Genomic DNA, 13,694 nt, shown 5'->3' on the forward strand with positions numbered 1-13,694 from the left:
GCCAGCCCCCAAAAAAAAAAACCCCCCCCCCCCCCCCAAAAAAAAAAAAAAAAAAAAAAAAAAAAAAAAAAAGAAGTTTCTCCATGGGAAAAGACACAGCAATTAATGTGAATCGACAGCCCTCAGAATGGGCAAAGACTTCTGTAAACTATATGTCATACAAGAGAAATTCAAGCAGTTGTCCTGAACAAAGATGATCAATCCTATTAAAAGATAGGAGAATGAGTTGAAAAAATTACTAAGGATGATATAAAAATAGCAAAAAGACATGAAAAAATGCTCCACATCCCTCATTGTAAGGAAGATGCAGATCAAAACAACGAGATACTACATAACCCCAGTCAGAATGACTAAGATTTAAAAATAAAAATGGTAAGTGCTGGCAGGGGTATGGTGAAAGGGGAGCTTCTCTCTTACATTTCTGGTTGGAGTGTAAATTGGTCCAGCCACTGTGGAAAACAATTTGGAGATTCCTCAATGGTCTACAAATAGAACTACCATATGATCCAGCAATCCCTCTCCTTGGTATCTGTCCCAAAGGACAGGAGAATCTTTAGTCAGAAAAGTGCTTGCACATCAATGTTTATTGTGGCACTATTCACAATTGCTAAGATATGGAACCAACCCAAATGTCCGCGAACAGATGAATGGCTTGGAAAAAGTGTGGCGCATATATTCTATGGAATACTCAACCATAAAAAAAAAAATAAAGTGAGACCCTGGCATTTGATAGAAAGTAGATGAATATGGAAGATATATTACTAGGAAAATCAAACCAGACCATAAAATAGAAGCATTGTCTCCTTAATATATACCGAGCATCCACACTCTTTGGCCCAGTCTGAATGATAAAGGATATAGAAACATAGTAAATTGTTTTGAATACCAGATACAGTGTGGGAACAGAGTGGGTGAAAGAGTAGAGTCTGAGGAAGGACATTAAAGGTAAAAATAGAGAGGCAAGGCATGTATGGGACAAAGAAATGTTGAGAAATAACCTTCTCGTATTGTCAACTGAACCCATGCAACATATATAAATATAATTTTCACTTCACAAGCTAAGTAACAAGATTGAATGTATAAAAGAAATTGAAAAAATAATAAAAAATTTATAAAAAGAATGAGAAAATGGAAAAAAAGTATTAAGTACTTTTTTATAACTCTGACCTCTCCCTATCTTGCTAATTTCAGATTCCATCTACATGTGACTACATGGGAATTTTACTCTGCCTTTGTGGGAAGACCCTCTTCTCCCATCCTGTATTGATCCAATCACATAGACAGGTATGGCCATCTCTGCCACCTCTCTCTCTCATTAAATATTTTCTTTTAAATTTTAAGATCTTTTTCTTGCTTTTGACCTCTCCTTTGTCTTTCTAATCAGAATCCAACATCTGAGTTGTGCCCTGCAGCTCTCAGGGACTAGAGTAACTAAAGACCCTCTTCTCCAAACCTCTCCTACCAAACAGAAAAACCTAGACAAGTAGGGCACTCTCTACCTTCTCATGTCTCTGTCTCTTCCTTTCCCTGTTTTTAAATATTTTAAAAATTTTTTTACTTAGAAGCCATTATAACATTTATTTTTATTCCTTTTTGTTATTTCAAGTTTTTTAATACATTCAATCACATTATTTAGCTAGCAAAGAGAATATTACAACATGTGTACATTTCTCCCCAGTCCAGTTTATAATACTATAAAGTTATCTACAACAGATAATACCCCATTTCTTTGTACCATTAATGCTATGCCTCTCTATTTTTCTCATTAATGTCCTTCCTCAGACTCTATTCCTTCACCTACCCTCTTCCCATCCTATATCTGGTATCCACAACCATTTATTGTGTTTCTAAATCCTCTAGTTATTAAGTTTCGGTCATAGAGTGCAGGCACTTGGTATACATTAACTGGAGACATACAATGTCTCTCCTTTATATCCTGGCTTGCTTCACTCAGCAGTAAATCTTCCATATTCATCCACTTTCTGTCAAAAGCCAGGGTCTTTTTTTTTTTTAATGGCTGAGTAGTATTCCATAGAGTATATGCGCCACACTTTTTCAAGTCATTCATTTGTTCATGAGCATTTGGGTTGGTTCCATGTCTTAGCAATTGTGAATAATGTCACAGTAAATATTGATGTGCAAGCACTTTTCCTATTAAAAATTCTTCTGTCCTTTGGGTAGATACCAAGGAGTGGGATTGTTAGATCATATGGAAGTTGTATTTGTAGATTTTTGAGGAATCTCCAAATTGTTTTCCACAGTGACTGGACCAATTTACATTCCCACCAGCACTGTAAGAGTGTTCCCTTTTCACCACAGCCTCACCAGCACTTCTTGTTCTTTACTTTTTTGATCCTAGTCATATTAACCAGGGTTAAATGGTGTCTCATTGTGGTTTTAATTTGAATTTCCCTTATAACAAGAAATTCTGAACATTTTTTATATGCCTCTTGGTCATTTGTAAGTCTTCCTAAGAGGATTGTCTATTCAATTCATTTGCAAATTTTTAATTGGATTATTATTATTAATTATTATTATTATTATTATAAATGGGTGAGCTGCTTGAGTTCTCTATATATTCAATAGTTTAACCCCTTGTCTAAGGAATAATTTGCAATTATTTTTCCCATTCTGAGGATTGTCTTTTTTTGCTCCCAGATTTTCGCCTTTGTTTTGTAGAAGCAGTTTCATAGTTTGAGGTCTTCAGTTTAGATCTTTGATCAACTTTGTGTTGATTTCTGTCAATGGTGAGAGGTAGGAGTTCAGATTCTTCTTTCTACAGGTGGACATCCAGTTTTTCCAGCACCAGTTGCTGAATAGGTTTTCCTTTTCCCACTGGATTGACTGGTACCCCTTGTCAAAAATCAGTTCAGTTTATATTTGGGAATTTATCTCTGGAGACTCATTCTGTTCCATTGGTCCACTTGTCTGTTTCTGTGCCTATACCATGCTGTTTTGATTACCACAGCTTTGTAGTATATTTTTGGGTCTGGGAGTGAGATGACGCTCACCTCACTCTTCTTGTGCAGGATTGCTTTGGCAATACAAGGTCTTTTATGATTCCAGACAAATCGTATGGTTGTTTTTTCTAGGTCTGTGAAGATTGTCTCTGGTATACTGTGATTGGGATTGCATTAAATATTTAAATTAATTTGGGTAGGATTGCCATTTTGATTATATTCATTCTGCCAATCCAGGAACATGGGATGTCCTTCCCCATTTTTTGTGTCATTCTCAATTTCTTTTTTTAGCTTCACATAGTTTTACTTGTGGAGATCTTTAACTTCTTTGGTTAGATTTATTCATAAGTATCTTATACTTTTTGTGGCTATAGTAAATGGAAGCACTTTTTTCAGTCCTGTCTCCATCTGCCTGTTGTTCATATATAAAAGTGCTATAGATTTCTGTATGTTGATTTTGTATCCTGCAACATTACTGTATTCATGTATTACTTCCAGGGAATTTTTCATGGATGCCATTGGGTCTTCTATGTATACTATCATGTCATCTGCAAATAGAGTTTCAACTCTTCTTTTCCTATTTGAATGCCTTTTATTTTATTCTCTTTTCTTATTATATTGGCAAGGACTTCCAGTACTATTTTGAAAAATAGCAGAGAAAGTGGGTATTCTTGTCTTGTACCAAATTTTAGTGGAAAAGCTTTCAACTTTTCTCCATTCAGGATGATGTTCACTTTGGGTTTTTCATAGATAGCTTTTATTTGTTGAGAAATGACCCTTCTATGCTGATATTACTGAGAATCTTGATCATGAGGGGATGCTGTACCTTATCAGATGCTTTTTCTGCATCCATTGATGTGATCATATGGTTTTTTATCTTTCTTTCTATTAATATGGTGTATTGTGTTTATGGTTTTGCTTATGTTGAACCAATCTTGCATTCCTGGAATAAATCCTATTTTTTCGTGATATATAATCTTTTTAAAATTTGTTGGATATTATTTGCTAGTATCTTGTGTAGAATCTTTGCATCTATAGTTATCAGATATATTGGTCTACAGTTTTCCTTCCTTGTCCTGTCCTTATCTTTTATAAGGGTAAGGGTGATGGAGACTTCATAGAATGAATTAGGGAGAGATTCACCCTTTTGAATCTTTAAAAATAACTTGAGCAGTATGGGGGTTAACTCTTCTTTAAAAGTTTTGTAGAAGTCAGAGGTAAAGTCATTAGGACCAGGGTTTTTCTTTTTTGATAGGTTATTCATTACTGATTCAATCTTCTGGCTTGTTATGGGCCTATTCAGACTTTCTACATTCTCCTGGCTCAATCTTGGTAGATTATATGTGTCCAGGAATTTGTCCATTTCATCCAGATTTTCTTGTTTCTTGGCATATAGTTGCTCATAGTATTCTCTAATGATGTTTTATATTTCTACTATTTCTGTTGTTATATTGCCTGTTTCATTGCAGATTTGATTTACTTGGTTTCTTTCTCTCTTCTTAATATGTCTCATTAGAGGTGTATCAGTTTTGTTTATAATTTTAAAAAGTTTTTTCCCCTGACCTCTCCTTTGTCTTGCTAATTTCACAAACCATCTTCATCTGACCTGTAGTCTTCCCTGTTCTGGGAAGGCCCTCTGAATCAAACTGCTCCTTCCGGTCCCAAAAACTTAGATAGATCGGGCCATCTCTGTCTACTACTTATCTCTCTCTCTCTCTCTAATGTTTTTATTAAATTTTAAGAACATTTTGTTGCCTCTGAGCTTTCCTTTCTCTTGTTAATTTAAGAATCCCTCCATATCTGAGTTCTACCCTGCCCTTTTCAGTAGAGTAACTGAAGAGCCTTTGCTCAAAACTCTCATTACAGACTCAAACACCTAGACAATAGGGTCATCTTGCTTCTCTCTGTCCCTTTCTACTTAAATTTTTTCAATATTAATAATTTTCTTGCCTCTAACCTCTCCTTTGTCTTGCTATTTTCAGAACCCATCTACATCTGAGTTATGCTCTGCTCTTTTCAGGGACTAGAGTAACTGGAGACTCCTTTCAGGGACGAGAGTAACTGCTCCAAACTTCTTGTTCAAGTTCAAACACCTGGACAAGTAAGGCCATCTCTGCCTTCAGTCTCTCTCTTTTTTTATATTTTCTTTTTAATTTTAAGGACTTTTTCTTGCCACTGACCTCTCCTTTGTCTTGCTAATTTCAGAAAACATCTACCTCTGAGTTGTGTCCTGCTCCTTTTAGGGACTAGAGTTAACTGAAGACCCACTGCTCCAAACCTCTCCTTGCAGATCCAAACACCTAGACATGTAGGGCCATTTCTGCCTTCTCTATGTCTCTTTTTTCTCTTTGTCTGTGTGTCTTTTTTTTTAATTTTAAGAACTTTTTCTTGCCTCTGACCTCTCCTATTTTTTACTAGTTTCAGAATCTTCTGATAAATCAACAAACTTCTGATATGTTCTCTACCACTTTTGTATGGTGAACAAGTGCATCACAGTTTTTATTTTTTATTTTTAACTACCACTTTGGTGAACAAGTGCATCACAGTTTTTATTTTTTATTTTTAAATAAAATTTTTCCCCTTTTTTGGTTGTTTCTTTTCCTTTTCTTTTTTCTTTTTTTTCCTTAATTTCTCACTTTGCTTTTCAACCTCTACACAGAGAGTGTGTATGCAGTTGTAGGTGTGTGTACAGTATCTAGACTTCTGAATACTTTTAGGGTCATAGAAGTCTTCACTCCCCATTGAACTGCTGCACAAAGGGAGAAACTCCTCTTCACCAATCTGAACTCAAATCTCTTTCTATGGCTACCAAGTTTCCAAACACAGTAGAGAGAAATTGACACAGAAATACCTCACAACAAAGTGAAGCAAATGAGCTTACAGTTGCAGAAACCTTCTCCAACAAATTATCCAAAAGTGAATAAACCATCAAATGACTAAATATCAGATAACAGAAACTGCAACATGAGCTGCAGGGATAAATATGGAGTTGCAGAGAGAGTGCAGTTCATCTCTTCCTACATACCTCAAACTCCCAGTTGAAACACCACAGTTCAGCCCAAGTACAGCTGTTCTCTAGAGACTGGGAGACCTTTGTAATATCCAGTTCCAACAATGTAAGTGCAGGTAAGCATCAAAGAAATGGAACTGCAGAGAGATCACATTATTTTTTCCAACACAGCTCTGAATGCTCAGAATTAACCCTAAGAAATTAGGAAGAAATGCATAATCCATCAGATGAACAGAAAACACCACAGAAGCACAAGAAATATGAGAAACCTAGAATATATATCTCCCCCAAGGGAAAAGAACAACCCTTCATCATCCATCAGTCAGTACAATGGAACCCATGGAAATGTCTGATAAAGAATTCAGAATATTCATAGTGCCAAAACTAATTAAGATGCAAGAGAGGAGAGACAATGAACTCCAGAAGATGAAAAGAGAAAAGAGACAATGTGATCCAGGAGATGACAAAGTTCTTCTGTGACTCGAAAGAGGAAATAACACACCACACACACACACAAATCAAACAGAGCTGTTAGAGATGAAGGCTGTAATAGAGGAAATCAAAACCTCCCTTGAAAATATTAAAAACATATTAGACCATGAATATTGTATATTAGACCATAAAAGCAAATTAGACCATTAGAATATTGAATCTCAGATGTAGAATACAAAACCTCTGACCTAAAAAAAATCACCAAGAAGACTGAGAAAATAACCCCCCCAAAATGAGAATAATATACAAGAAATACTAGATATCATTAAACACCAAAACATCTGGATAATGCATATCCCAGAAGGTGAAGAGACATAAGGTACTGGTAAATCTATTCCATGAAATCCTGAAAAAAAAACTTTCCAAACCTAGAGAGGCATTCAAATATCCAGACCTAAGAAATACAAAAGACCGCAGATAGAATCAATCCAAGAAGATCTTCTCCAAGCACATCATAGCCAGACTGACCAAAATCACAGATAAAGAGAAGATACTAAAATTAGGAAGAGGGAAACATCAAGTTACTTACCAAGGTTATCCCATCAGGCTTCCATTAGACCTATTACCAGAAGCAATGTAAGCAGGAAACAAATGGGAAAATATATTCAAAGTGTTAAATGAAAAACAATTTCAACAAAGAATACTATACCTGGCAAAATTATCCTTTATATAAGATGAAAAGATAAAAACATCCTCAGATAAACAAAACCTGAAATAATTTAAAGGGAGTGCTAAACCAGGAAAACTAAAGACAGTCACATAGAAATAAGAGAAAAAAAAAAAAACTACCAAGAAAATGGCCAACTTAATGTTAAGGACAAGTCCGGAAATATCAATAATAACATTGAATACTAATTTCCAGTATTAAAGGGAAAGATTGGACACCAGTAAAAATACACATTCAACGTGAGACTGAATTGGTGAAATAGAATTTTATGACTTTTGACTAAAACATTACTGATTTTCTTCTTTACTTTTTCTTCCAGATTTAAGGATTTTTGTTTTATTTTGAGCTGTTCAGTCATTTAACTTTTGTGTTTTTTTTATTTGAGTTTTTTTTTCGCTATAGGGCGTATGCGCTCACCACAGTGAGAGAGAGACAGAGAGACAGAAAGCGAGAAGTCACCTCCCAGGGGGGACGGCCACGCTGCAATCCCCTCTCCTCCACTCTCCTCTCAGGATCCTGGGCACGCACGCACATGCGCCCGGCGTGAGTTTTAAGCCACCAGGTCCAGGACGTGAACCGCGGTGGACTACGTGGGAGTCCAGCGACATAGCCATTACTCTAACTGCTGGTTCCCATTTTTTTTTTTTGAGAAGTTGTTGTTGTTTTTTATTGAAACAAACTTTTCTCCCTTCTTTACTCCTCTGGGATGTGTGAGTATTCTTATTTTGTGACAGGTTAGTTATTTGAACAAGTTCAATAATATGTGTTATCTTGTATCAGAAATTGAAAATACTGATAATTGCCAGGGCTTTGACTGGAATGGCATATCTGAAGACATGACCAGAATGCTAAGGAACTAAGGTACATTTCAAGATAGTCAACAAAAGCTCTTGGAAAGATTGCCTGGTACCATAAAGAGTTATACTTGGCAGATAAGTGAAGAATGTCACTTCCTGACAGTCCCAAAAAACTCTCAGGGTACTAAAAGGGATGGTGAATTCTTGACTTGGCTCAGTAGCCTTGGGAGGCTTTTTTAAAGAGTCTAATCTGAAGTTTCTTATAAAAGGCTCAAGCAAAGCCAACTAAATCCATTAGTATTCTTATGGGGCTTCGTACAAATAACAGACCAAGTTGAGACTAAACTTTTTTTTTTTGCAAATGAGTTAGTTTATGCCTTTCTTTAGTAAAAAGGAGAATGGAGAGGAAAAATAAATGTTCCAGAAGAGTATTACACTGTACTTGTTATTAGATTTCAGCTCTGTCCATATCTGGGTTGTTGTTTTTTTGTTTTTTTGTTTGTTTGTTTGTTTGTTTTTAGTTTTTAGTATCTACCTACTGTTTGAACAGAATCCTAACCTTTTTCCTGGCTTTAAGTCTTAAGCAAATTTTTCTTAACATTTTTTATTTTGATTTATTAAAGCTAAAGCTGCTTTTCTTGAAATAAAAAAATACATAAAAACCAACCAAACAAAAAATAAATAACCATACCTACTTAATAACCACAGTAAGTTATATAGCCTCAGCTAGTTGCTACTTTACAGTTTGTTAATTCTACTCATTGAGTTTTATGCTTAATGTCAGACATGTATTCATAGATATGTTTATAACAACTGTAATTACTATTGAAAGTATTTAGTTTAACTAAGATATTTTGTCAATAAATAATGAGGGGAAAAATGGAAAGCAACTGTAGATACTAGCGACAGTTAAAGAGAAGGGTGGGAAATGGCAGAGGATGAGAGGGAGGGAATCAAGGGGGATAAAAGGAGTAAAACATAAGAAACAAGAAACAAGAAATTATTGGTTGAAGATAACGTATGGTAATATCTTTGATTGAGCCAATATACAATGTATTCTGGATGGGGAAACTCGTTTTGTATGCTGCAATGATATACAGTGAATAAATATAAAATAAATAAAATTAAAATTAAATAAATGAGGACAACATATGGGAAATGCTACATACCATTAAATGCCCTAAATATCTGAGCCATTGGTATTCCAGAAAGTGAAAAATCTAGTAAGAACATAGGAAATAAATTCCATGAAACACTCGCCAAAAATGTTCCAAACATACAGACTCCTTGAGATGTCAAGATCCAAGAAATAAAAATGACCCCAATTAGAATCAACGTAAGAAGACCCTCTCCAGGGCAAATCAAAGCCAAATGGTCAAACAAAGACAATGACATGATTCTAGAAATGGCAAAAGAGAAATTACAAGTTACCTATACAGGTTATCCTATCAGGCTAACATCAGACCTCTCAACTCAAACAAAGCAAGAAAGAACAGAATGAGAAGATACACACAAAACACTAAAAGAAGAAAAAATTCAACAAAGAATACTATAACCAGCAAGACATTCTTCCATGTAGGCAGAACAAAATTATTCCCAGATAAAAACTGAAAGAATTCAGTAACACTAGACCAACTCTTCAAGAAGTACTACAGGGAGTACTGTATCAGGAAAACTAAAGACAAACAGAAATAAGAGAACAAAAAACAACCAGAAAAATGACTAGCAAAATCTGAAAATATCCAATAACATCAAATGTTAATGGATTAAATCATCCAATCAAGAGACATAGACTGAGTCCTCTACATGCTTCCTATAAGAAATGTACCTTACAGAAAAAGTGAATGAAAGTGAAGGGCTGGATATCCCAAACAAATGGAAACAAACAAAAAAATTGGCTGGAGCCACAAAACTGATATCAGACAAAATAGACATTAACACAGAAATGTAAGAAAAGACAAAGAAGATCACTATATAGTACTAAAAGTGTTACTCCACCAAGAAGACATAGCACTTGTAAATATCTAGGCTTCCAACATGGAAGCACCCATATATAATGAAAGAATGCTAGATCTAAAGTGAGAGATAGATTGCAACATACTAATCATTGGGGATCTAAACACCCCATTGTCTCCTTTGGACAAATCATGCAGACAAGAAAACAAAGCAGAGATACCATAAATTGAATTGACAGACATCTATAGAACTTTCTACCCAACAACCACAAAATACACATTTATTTCACGCCCACATGAAACATTTTTAAAGACAGACAAAATGATAGGGCATGAGAAGATATCAAGCATCTTCTCTGACCAAAATGGAATTAAACTTAAAGTGAATTGCAGAAAAAAAAACCTTGAAAATATACAAACACATGGAAACTTAACAACCTACTCTTAAATGACTTCAAAATCACTGAGGAAATTAAAGTTGAAATCAAAATATTAATTGATACCAATGATGACAAGCACATGAATTTTCATAACCTATGGGATATAGCTAAAGAAGTTTTAAGAGGGGAGTTCATAGCAAATAATGCTTACAAGAAAAAACTGAAAGGTGGCAAATAGATAACACACCTCAGGGAATTGAAAAAGCAACCACACACACACACACACACACACACACACACTAGGAGAAAAGAAATAATAAAGATTACAGCAGATGGGACCAGCAGATGGTGTAATGGTTAAGACACTGGACTCTCACGTAATTGGCCGTGGCTTGAATCTCAGATCTGGTGGCTTGAAACTCACATGGGGCGCATGTGTGTGCATGCCCCAAATCCCGAGAGGAGAATGGAGAAGAAGGGATTGTAATGTGGCCACCCCCCTCCCAGGGAGGTAATTTCTCACTTTCTGTCTCTCTGTTTCTCTCTGTATCTACAGTGAGCACACATACCCCATAGCAAAAATCTCTCTCAAAAAAAAAAAAGAAAAAAAAAAGAGTAGAGCAGAAATAAATAAAATAGAGAATAAATTAAATACACAGGAAATAAACAAAACTGAAAGGTGATCCTTTGAGGAGATAAATATAACTGACACGTGGTTACTTAGGTTGATTAAAAAGAACAGAGAAAAGAACCAGATAAATTAAATCAGCAATGATTTACAACAGAAAATATTACAACAGAAAACAGAAATAGACAAATGTCTGTTCACCAACATACAAGAAAACCTGAATGATATGAAGAAATTTCTGGTCACATATAATCTATGAAGACTGAATCAGGAAGATATAGAAAGCCTTCAAAGGAATGAGATTGAATCAGTAATAAATAACCTCCCCAGAAAGAAAACAAACAAACAAACAAAAAATACCATGTTCCATTGACTTCACTTCTGAATTAAAACTCTTAAGGAAAAGCTAATCCTCATTCCACTCAAACTATATCTAAAAATCTAGAAGGAGGGAACCAGCAGTTAGTGTAATGGCTATGTCGCTGGACTCCCTTGTAGTTGACCGTGGTTTGCGTCCCAGATCCGGTGGCTTAAAACTCACGTCAGGCGCGTGTGCGTGCGTGCCCAGGATCCTGAGAGGAGAATGGAGGAGAGGGGATTGCAGCGTGACCATACCCCCTGGGGGATGATTTCTCACTTTCTGTCTCTCTGTCTCTCTCTGTCTGTCTGGCAAGTGCATGTGCCCTATAGCGAAAAAAAAAATCCAGAAGGAAGGAATCCTCCCAAATTCAATCTACAAAGACAAAATGAAAGAAAAGACTACAGATTAATATACCTGATGAATACAGATGCAAAAATTCTCGACAACATACTAGCAAATTGTATCCAATGACATATTTAAATGATTGTACATCATGACCAGGTAGACTTTATTCCAGGGATGCAAGGTGGTTCAATATACACAAGACAAGAAATGCAATACATCGTATTAATTGAAGAAAATAGAAAGACCAAATAATTATATTAATCTATGTAGAAAAAGCATTTGATAAAATACAACATACCTTCATTATTAAGACTCTCAACAAAAATCAGCTCTAAACAAAAATCGGCATAGAAGGGAAACTCCTCAATAAAATTAAAGCAATATATGAAAATCCCATAGCTAACATTACACCAAATGGGAAAAGTTGACTAATAATGGGAACAATACAAGGTTGCCAGTTTTTCCCAGTCCTTTTCAGTACAGTAAGTTAAGTACTATAAGAACTATAAGTTCTAGCCAATACTATCAGAAAAGAGTATAAAATAAAGAAAAAGTATTCAGATTGGGAAAGAAGAAATGAAATTATCTCTATTTGCAGATGATAGAATTACATACATGAAAAATCCAAAAGAATCCACAAAAACACTCTGGATGTGAAATGAATACTGTAAAGTGGCAGGATATAAAAAACAACATACAAAAACTCAATAGCATTTTTATATACCAACAATGAACAGATTGAGGTACAATTGAAGAAAGCAATCTCATTTATAATAGCAACAAAAAATATAAGATACCTAGGAATAAATCTAACCAAAGAAGACAAAGGCTTCTACAAGGAAAAATATGAAAAACTAAAAATAGAAATTGAAAATGATAGGAAAAAAACAGAAAGACATCCCATGTTCCTGAATTAGAAGAATTAATATAATCAAAATGTCAATTCTAGCCAAGTTAATTTACAAATTTAATGTAATACCAATGAAATTGGGATATTCTTTACATAATTAGAAAAAAAATCTTAAAATTTGTCTGAAATCATAATAATCATCTTATTTTTCCAAAGTAATACAGTGCAAAAATAATAAAGTAGGAGGTATGTCACTTCCTGACCTCAAAACATATTACAAAGTTGTGATAAACAAAACAGCAATGGTGACAGACACAGCGGCAGGCCTCTGGCCAGCCAGGGATCCTGAGGCAGGGACATCCCTGCTCCCTCACCTCACCTGCAGACCCCCAGCCCAAGCACCCACCCCCTAGCCTGTCCTGTCCCCAGCAGCAGGCCACTAGAGGCAGGCCTCTGGCTAGCCAGGGATCCTGAGGCAGGGACATGCCTGTTCCCTCAACTCACCTGCAGACCCCCAGTGCCCACCCCCTAGGTAGGTAGCCATTAATTTCTGCCTTGCATCTTTCAGCTTTATTCTCTTGTTAATTTCCTGGTCTTCCTCCTCCCACAGCCTGTCCTGTCCCCAGCAGTAGGCCACAGACACAGCTGCAGGCCTTCGGTGAAATTAGCATGCGACTTTTTCTTCATTTCTCTGTGTTTTTTTTTTTCTTCTGTTGTTTCACCTAATACCCTCTCCTCTTCATCTTCCACCCTGCCAGAAGGACTAGACTGGTCTATAATCAGATATCTGAAATCCCCTAGTAGTATAACTTTCTCTGGGATCTTCCCTTGTACTGACCCTCCTGAGAAAAAAGAGATACTGCTTTTTAGACACCTCAGAAGAGTACCCCTCTGGATACCACATTGGTAAAAACAACAGAAAAGAGACTTCAGCAAACATTAATTTGCAGCAAAAGGAAAAGTCACTTACTCCTAGTCAGAGAAAATTTTGTCAGAGAAATGTTCCCACAAAAGGTATTCAAAGTGAATACATCCTCCAATGTCTAAAAGAAGAAGAGCCTCAGGTATGAATAAACAAGGAAATAAATCTCCATCAAAATTACAGAGTAACTCACCTCCATCTTTCATGCTAATGGACGATGTTACCAAAATGTCAGACAAAGAATTTCGAACATTTATGGTGAACAAATTCTTTGAGTTGAAAGAGAAAAGAGACAACGAACTACAGGAGATGAGGAAGTCATTCCAA

This window comes from Tupaia chinensis, unplaced genomic scaffold (genome assembly GCF_000334495.1).
Source record: "Tupaia chinensis unplaced genomic scaffold, TupChi_1.0 Scaffold144586_1, whole genome shotgun sequence".
NCBI lineage: Eukaryota > Metazoa > Chordata > Mammalia > Scandentia > Tupaiidae > Tupaia > Tupaia belangeri.